We start from the raw sequence: 9,155 nt of genomic DNA, 5'->3' as shown, positions 1-9,155 counted from the left end.
TGGCTATAGAGATTTAGTCTTATTTATCCTGAATCTTTAGTATAAAAGGTCCTTTAATGAAATAGCGTGTTAAAAAAAATCTGGGTTTTGTGTTATACTTGTGAGCTACTGTATACAAACTTTGAATAAAGTGGACCTTTATGTGAAAATTTCATGAAAAAGTGACTCAGAATAAGGAGAAAATAAACAGTGGTACATGTTGCTGCAGTGTAAGGGGCTTGTAGTTGAAATGCTATGGATTATTTCAGAGAAGATCCCATTAGTGAGCTTAGCTTTATTAATATCTTGTTCTATTCAGGGGACAATTAAAGAGTGATTGTGGACTAAATGTCAAAAAGACACTGCCATCCTGGGCAAGTGTTTCTCCAGTCTAAACCCTATTGAAATAGGCTTAGACTAGATTAACTCTATCTATGATTGCGCTGAGATGCAAATGTGAACTTGAATGCACCAGATATCTACAAATGTTGTGTGGAAAGTGATGTGATTCTCAATGCATAGTGAAAGTTGTGTATACTTGCAGGACTGAGTGTACGTCCATGTCATTCAATCACTTTTCCTATATTGATAAGTACCCTGAGCTGGATAGCCTGGGCTAACTGATCTGGGAAGCAAAGCAGGGTCAGCCCTGGTTTGTATGAGGATGGGAGACCACCAAGGCAATGGCAAACCACCACTGAATGCCTCTTGCCTTGAAAACCCTGTGAGGTCACCACGCCAGCTGTGACTTGACACACTTTACACACACATGGTAATAACAGCTGTAGACCTGAATGAAATAAGTTCTAAAACAGATCCACCTCAGGGCTTCTGAAGCAGAATGGTTCCTTCCAATATAAAGTATTGTAAATTGCATAGCAACACTGTGCATTGCTTTTCATCTGACAATTGGTGTGATCTTTCTCTCCTGTGTTCCACAGTATGTTGCAACACAGTCCATGTGAAGTTTATCTATGCACAATAGATGGTTAAAAGCTGCTTCAGTATGAAACTCAATAGGTAACCTAGAACTATCATTGTGTAAGCAAACCCATAAACAGATTTGTGTAAGCAAACCCATAAACAGATTTCAGCAGACGGCAAATCCACGAAAGCAGTTTTATTGGTTAGAATCGACAGGTTTCAGAAGCCATATTCAAAAGGACACTAGTAAGGGGCAAAGGCAAGGTACATAGCATATATGGAAGAGCAAAAGGAGATAACTGGTAACCCAGGCAACCCCCTCCCAGAGGCAGGAAGGAGTACTTGGCGATTCCCACAGTATGGGAATCTATGAAGACTAAACACGGGGCATAGACTGGTCTTGGACAGAATAGCACAACAGCACCTGGAAGCAGCACAATTGCACTACCTCATACCATCCTCATGGCCTGCTCCTGACATTCTGCCCCCCTAAAGACCCCCCCTCACCCTCCCACCGTGGGTTTGTGGGGGTAGGCGGCATGGAATTCTTTACTAAGGGGGGGGCAGAGACATCACAGGCGTGTACCCATTCATCCTGGGTGGGACTAAAATGTTTCCAGCGGACCAGGTACTGAAGGATACCGTAGCGAATGCAAGAATCCAGTGTTTTAGCCACTTCAAAATGCTCCTCTCCCCCCCACCACCATTTCAGGCACTTCAGGTTGTGGTTCAGGATGCCATTTTTGGGAAGGAACATAGTTTTAAAAGACTGACATGGAACACAGGATGAATTCTGCATAAGGACTTGGGCAAGGAGAGTTCCACAGCCACTGGATTAATAATCCGGGAAATGGGGAACGGACCCACATACTTGGCACTGAGTTTATCACACGGGCGGGTGGATCGTAGGTTCTTGGTGGACAGATAGACAAGATCCCCACTTTGCATTCCATTCTGGGGGATGTTTGTCAGCCTGAGCCTTGTAACACCGTTTGGACCGCTCTAGATTTTTAACCAGCCATGGCCAGGTTGTTTGAATTGAACGTACCCATCCGGCCACATCAGCTCCCCCCTCCTCCTCAGAAACATCAATATGACCAGCGGGGCCAAACTCTTTACCATGGACGACCTGGAAAGGGCTGAACCCCGTGGATTGGTGAACCGCGTTATTATAAGCATATTCAGCAAAAGGCAACAGGTCTACCCAATCATCTTGATGGTAATTAACGTAACAGCGTAAATAGCATTCCAACACCGCATTCACCCGTTCAGTTTGACCATCCGTTTGGGGATGGAAGACACTAGATAGTCCTTGTTCTACTCTGACCAATTTGAGAAAAGCCTTCCAGAATTTGGCCACGAAAGTTGACCCCCTGTCCGTCACTATCTTGCACGTGAAGGAATGGAGACTGAAGATGTGTGACACAAAGAGGCGGGCCAATTTCGGGGCAGAAGGGATACCTGTGCAGGGTACAAGATGCACCTGTTTCGAAAACAGATCAGTAATCACCCAAAGAACTGTCCCCCACTAGGGGGTAGGTCCGTCATGAAGTCCATTGCAATAACTTCCCATGGTTTGGAGGGAGTCTAACGGTTGTAAAAGTCCGGGTGGTTTGCCCTGACATCGTTTGGCCACTGCACATATGGGGCAGCTGCAGATGAAAGAGTCCACATCTGACCGCATGCCCGCCCCCCAAAACTGTCTCCGTAGCAAATGCAATGTCTTGAGAAATCAGAAATGTCCGGCGGTCTTGGCACCATGAACCAAACCCAAAACCTCCCTCCCCCCCCCCCCGCAACACTTTCGGAACATACAATTTAGAATTTTTGTACCAAAACTCCCCGCGTTTAATTAGAGTAGCTGGAAGGGTCTGCGAGGACAGTTCCACTTGATAACTGTGAAGGAGAGTCTCCTTAAAGGAATCAGACTGTCCTTCCACCCCCTCTGGAGAGAAGTTGGTGGGCAGCTTGACCGGGGACGGAGCCGACACAGGTGCAGGGAGCAACTGAACGGGGCGCTCAGGCCCCCGCACCTCAGGAACCGTGGCTGTCAGTCGCTCGGGGAGGAGGAAGCGAGGCGGGCGGCTCTGCCGGCTCAGCCGGGCGTGGGGCTTCCCCCCCCCCCCCATCAAAAGCGGCGGCGGTGGGGATCAGGTCTGAGAACGGGTTTGTACGGCCAAAGTGGGCAACAGACCTCGTTGGGCAGGGGTGAAGAGCGACTCTGTGGGCTGATCAACCTTGGTGGGATATTGGGGAAGTCTGGATAAAGCATCAGCCAGAAGGTTTTGCTTCCCTGGTACATATTTTAGGACGAATCAAAATTGGGCAAAGAAGTCCACCCAGCGTATGTGCTTCGCGGACAGCTTGCGAGCCCCTGTTAGGGCCTCTAGGTTTTTGTGATCGGACCATACTTCAAAGGGCACCTTGGAACCTTCTAAAAATTACCTCCACACTTTACCGCAGCGGCTTCCTTTTCCCAAATGGCCCAATTGAGTTCGGATTGAGTGAACTTTTTAGAAAAATAAGCGCACGGATGCAGGTGCCCATCCTCCTCCCGCTGCAGGAGCGCACCCCCCATCGCTACGTCAGAAGCATCTACATGCACTACGAATGGTTGATTGCAGTCCGGGTGCTGCAAAACAGGCTGGGATGTAAAAAGCTGCTTAAGACTATCAAAGGAGGCTTGACACTGGGGGGTCCACTCCACCCGGGCGTTGGGTAAGGTGGCTGTATCCCCCTTTCCCTTAGTCTTAAGGAGGTTCATGATGGGTAGCACAATCTGAGCGAAATGTGGGAGGAACGCCCTGTAAAAATTTGCGAACCCGAGAAAACTTTGGACCTGTTTACGAGTAGAGGGTGGTTCCCAACCGAGCACCGCTTGCACCTTTTCAGGATCCATAGTCAGTCCCTGGTGTGAGATAATATATCCTAGGAAAGTCAATTGCTTTTTATGGAACTCGCATTTAGACACTTTAGCATACAGCTGATTGTCTCTGAGGCGTTGCAACACCTCTCGAACCAAGGCAACATGCTCATCCATGGTTTTAGAGTAAATGAGAATATCATCTAAATAAACTTCCTTTGAACAGTAGATCATGGAGGATCTCATTAATGAATTGTATGAAGACCCCCGGGGCCCCTTTTAATCCAAAAGGCATCACCATAAATTCGAACATCCCAAAGCAACTGGAAAAGGCTGTCAGAGATTCATCTCCCTCCCGGATTCTGACTCTGTAATAAGCCTCGACTAAGTCCAATTTGGTGAAAATGTGTCCCTCCTTCAATTGTCCCAAGAGATCAGAAATGAGGGGGATGGGATAAGCATTCGTTTGAGTAACAGCACTGAGTTTTCAAAAGTCAATACACAAACGCAAATCCCCTGTTTTCTTACGCACGAAGAAGGCTGGTGCCAAATAGGGCGCGGTGGAGGGACTGAATAAACCGCGAGCCAAGTTCTTGTCTAAGAATTTGCGGAGCACCGTCCGTTCCGTAGGACTCATTGGATAGATCTTACTTTTTGGCAGTTTTCCATCCCCCACCACTTCAATAGTACAGTCCGTCCGGCGGTGGGGGGGTAACACATCACACTCCTGCACATTAAACACGTCTGTAAAGTCCTGATATTCGGGTGGCACTTGGGTTGGACTGGAGATGTCTGAGGCCAGAGCAGGAATTGGTTTGATTACGGTTTTAACGGCCACTTCTTTTTTTTTATTGCTTTTTTTATAATAAATCATACAAAGAATACAAAAACAAAAAAAGAAAAAATGTATAAAAGAAAAAATACATATACAGAGCATTAGTTATCTGCTGGTACATTATTATTAATATAAAAATCCGATATCGCCCTGAATCCAAATCCCACCCTTCACCACGGTGCCCATCACCATTGGACGTCCGATGGAATGTTGTGACAATATTTTTAAAAAATTCACTTATTATACGTTAGTTAAAATCACATTATGCTATAATTCGTTAACTATACTTTTAAGATCCGTTTTTGCCAATTTATCCCAATATGCAGCGGCCTTTAACCATGTAAATTTAAATTCCTCCATATCTTTACTATGTAAAGATACTGTAATTTTGGCCATCCGCATATACGTCCATAATTTTTCTCTCCACTCTTTAATTGAAGGTTTATTTGTTTGCTTCCATTTTTTAGCAATTATAATCCTTGCTGCTGCAAAACTATATTGACATATGACTCTGTCACCTTTATCTAAATCTTTATTTGAAATACCCAGTAAACAAAAGGCGGGATCTCTCTTAGTTTTTAATTTAATCAAATTATTAGTCTCATTCAAAACTAATTGCCAAACTCTCCTAATTTTTTTACAAAACCACCAAGTATGCATAAATGTACCTGTATCCGTACCACACTTCCAGCAAAGGGCTTTATCATCTTTTTTCATTTACTTAATAATACTGGGGTTATGTACCATCCATAAAACATTTTATATAAATTTTCTCTTATTTCATTCGAAATAGTAAACTTAAATTCATTTTTCCACAACTTTTCCCAAGTCTCCAAATCTATATTGTAATCTAAATCTCTCATCCATTTCAGCATGACTGGTTTGATCCTTTCCTGTTCTAAATTCAATTCTATAAGTACTTTATAAATCCTTCCTATCAATCCTTTATTACCCTTTAATAATATTATTTCAAATTTAGATTTGGTTTGGTTAAATCCCAACCTATTATCCTTATTAAAAACGTCCTATAATTTATAATACATAAACCAATCTTTTATCTGAAGTTCTTCACATGTTTTCAATGCCCATAGCCCGTCCCTATATTCTATCATTTCTCTATAATTATTACAATCCAAATTTAAATGTGCGCCTCTTCTCATAAATGCTTCTATAAGATTTATCCACCCGGGAGTTTTAGTTTCAAAAGCATCTTTATATTTATTCCATATTTGTAATAATTTTTTCCTAATAATATGAGAATTAAATTCTTTATTTACTTTCTCTTTCTCATACCATAAATAAGCATGCCACCCAAATCGCAATTTGAATCCTTCTAATTCTAATAACTTCGGATTCCGTAAGAGGATCCAATTTTTTATCCAGGTGAAGCAGGCTGCTTGATAATACGTTTTCAGATCCGGTAATCCCAATCCTCCTGTTTCCTTTAATTCTATTAAATTATTATATGCAATCCTATGTCTTTCTTTGCCCCAAAGAAATCTCATAACATCTTTTTTCCAATCTTCAAATATCTGCACACCTTTCACTATTGGTAAATTTTGAAACAAAAAAAGCATTTTGGGTAGTAACATCATTTTAATTACCGATATTCTTCCCCATAGTGATAAAGGGACTTTTTCCCAACTTATCAAATCTTTTTTTATTTGTTGCCATTGATTTACATAATTATCCTGAAATAAATTAAGATTATTATTCGATAACCATATACCCAAATATTTAACTTTATTTTCAATATTAAATCCCGTCTTTTTAACTAATATTTGTTGTTGTGGAAGAGTCATATTTTTAACTAAGATCTTAGTTTTAGTTTTGTTAATTTTAAAACCTGAAAGCTTTCCATAAGCTTCCAAAATTTTATTCCATCTGTCAAACTGTTCAATTGGATCAATCAAAAAACATACTAAATCATCCGCACATGCTTTAAGTTTATAATGATTTCTCCCTATTCGTTCACCAACTACATCATCAGTTTTCTAAAATTATTCAATAACAACTCTAATACTAAAATAAACAGTAAAGGGGAAAGAGGACATCCCTGTCTCGTTCCCCTTTGAATTTCAATCATTGGTGATAATGATCCATTTATAATCAAATTAGCAGTTTGTTGTGTGTATATGCCTTTTATAGCAGTTTTAAAATTCTCACCAAAATCCATAAACTCTAATACCTTAATCATAAACTGCCAATTGACATTATCAAAGGCTTTTTCAGCATCCAGGAATATCAAGGCTATTGGTGTTGTATCTTGTTCTGCATATTCTAACAGATCTATTACCACCCTTACATTCTGACTAATCAATCTTCCTGGTAAAAATCCATCCTGATCTTCATGTATTAATTGATTTAGTACTCTTTTTAGTCTATTAGCTAAAATTGCTACAAATAATTTATAATCAATATTTAACAATGAAATCGGTCTATAATTTTTAACTTCCAATATATCAGAATTTACCTTTGGTATTAATGCTATATTTGCTTGCTTCCAAGTTTGAGGAATAATACCTTTTATCATTCCTAAATTCATCACTTCCAATAGATAAGGGATTAACTGCTCTTTAAATGTTTTATAATAGTATGCGGTAAAACCATTTGGTCCGGGAGATTTATTTAGTTTACTTTTGTTTATTGCTTGTTCCAATTCATCCTTAGTTATTGGAGAATCCAAAAGCTCTTTATTTTCCTGTGTTATTTTTCCCCAATCCCGCTTAGCAAGATATACATCCATTTCTATCTCTGAGACTACATTTTTTTATATAAATCTGTATAAAATTTCACAAATGTATCTAATATCTCCTCTTTAGCTCTTGTTATCTTACCCTTCCTTTTAATTTGGGTTATTGGTATTTTTTTATCTTTTTGTTTAAGTTGCCAAGCTAGCATTTTACCCGGTTTATTAGCATGTTCAAAAAATCTTTGTTTGTTATACATGACTTTTCTTTCAATCTCTTCGGAAATTAAAAATTCATATTGATGTTGCCAGTTTCTAATCTTATCCTGCTGTTCCTGTTTAGCCACTTTATCTTGCAGTCTGCTTAAATATCGTTCCGCCTGTTTTATTTCATCTAATATACATTTTTCCTTTTCTCCCTTTCCCTATAGTATCTTGTATTTTGTTGAATTAATAATCCTCTAATTACTGCCTTACCAGCATCCCAAACTATATCTTCACGAGTACCCTTATCTATATTTTCTTTAAAATAATTCTGTACCTCCACCTTCAATTTATCAATTATTTTATTATTTTATAAAAGAAAATCATTAATTCTCCAGGGTTTATAACCTCTATTTCCCATTTTAATTTTAACTGAAACCGCGTTGTGGTCTGACAACTCCCTAGGCAAAATCTCTGAGTCTTCTGATTTCTCTATTAGACCTTTCGATAGCCATATCATGTCTATCCTGGAGTATGTAAGATGTCTCTGTGAAAAAAAAGTGTATCCCTTCTTGTTACCATATGTCAATCTCCAGACATTAAACATATCCCATTGATCTATAAGAACATCAAAAATCCCTGGTAGTTTTCCTTCATTAATTGCTTTTTTCTTTTTCCCAGATCTATCTATCTTAGGTACCTTAACACCATTAAAATCCCCCATCCATATCATTTTTTCAGTAGCATGTTCAGCTAATAGTATTGCTAGTTTATCATAAAATAACTTTTGATTTATGTTAGGCGCATATATTCCCACAAGCAATATCTTCTGAAAACCACATGTTACTTCCACCAACAAAACTCTTCCCTCTGTATCTTGGTAAATAACGTTTGGTTCTAATGAAACAGGTACATACATAGCTATTCCATTGGTTTTCCTACTTTCATTACATGCCGTGAAAAGTGTACCCAACCTTGATTGTTCCAATCTAAATATGTCCTTTGGGAGTATATGCGTTTCCTGTAAACAGATAATGTTAGCATTAATTTTTCGTAAATGATGAAATATTTTCCTCCTTTTGTTGGGAGAGTTCAATCCATTAATATTCCAAGATAGAACCTGTAACATATCAAAAATTCAGTTAGATCCCATAGTCTTCCACAGTCAAATTTAACATGCTTATCACCTACTACCCCCCTACCCCCCTTATTCTATTCAATCTTCAGTGTCATCAGTTGGAGAGTCCTCTGATGGTATTGGTAGCTCACCACCTCCAGAAGCTTCAGATGCCTTTTCTTCTTCTGTAGATTCTCTGGTTGGAACTTGTTTAGATTATTTGGAAGGTTTAACCAATTCTGCATCATATCTTCTTAAAAACTGTTCAGCCTTATCCACTTCTGTAAACTTAAACCTTTTTGCCTTGAAAATAAAAGAAATGCCTTGTGGATATTCCCATCTGAATTGGATTCCACTGAGTCTTAAACATTGAGCAATCTCCATAAAATCCTTCCTTTTCCTCAGCAGTCTTGCAGGTATTTCTTTCATCAATCTCAGAGACTCATCTCCAACTTTCAGTGGTGTCTTGTAGTGGCTATTGAGTATTAAGTCTCGGTGACTTCTTGAAAACAGTTGAAGCAGGCAATCCCTCGGTACTTTATTT

Source organism: Euleptes europaea, chromosome 12 (genome assembly GCF_029931775.1).
Source record: "Euleptes europaea isolate rEulEur1 chromosome 12, rEulEur1.hap1, whole genome shotgun sequence".
Lineage (NCBI taxonomy): Eukaryota > Metazoa > Chordata > Lepidosauria > Squamata > Sphaerodactylidae > Euleptes > Euleptes europaea.
The sequence above is the reverse complement of the archived record's forward strand: the minus strand, read 5'-3'. Positions refer to the sequence as shown.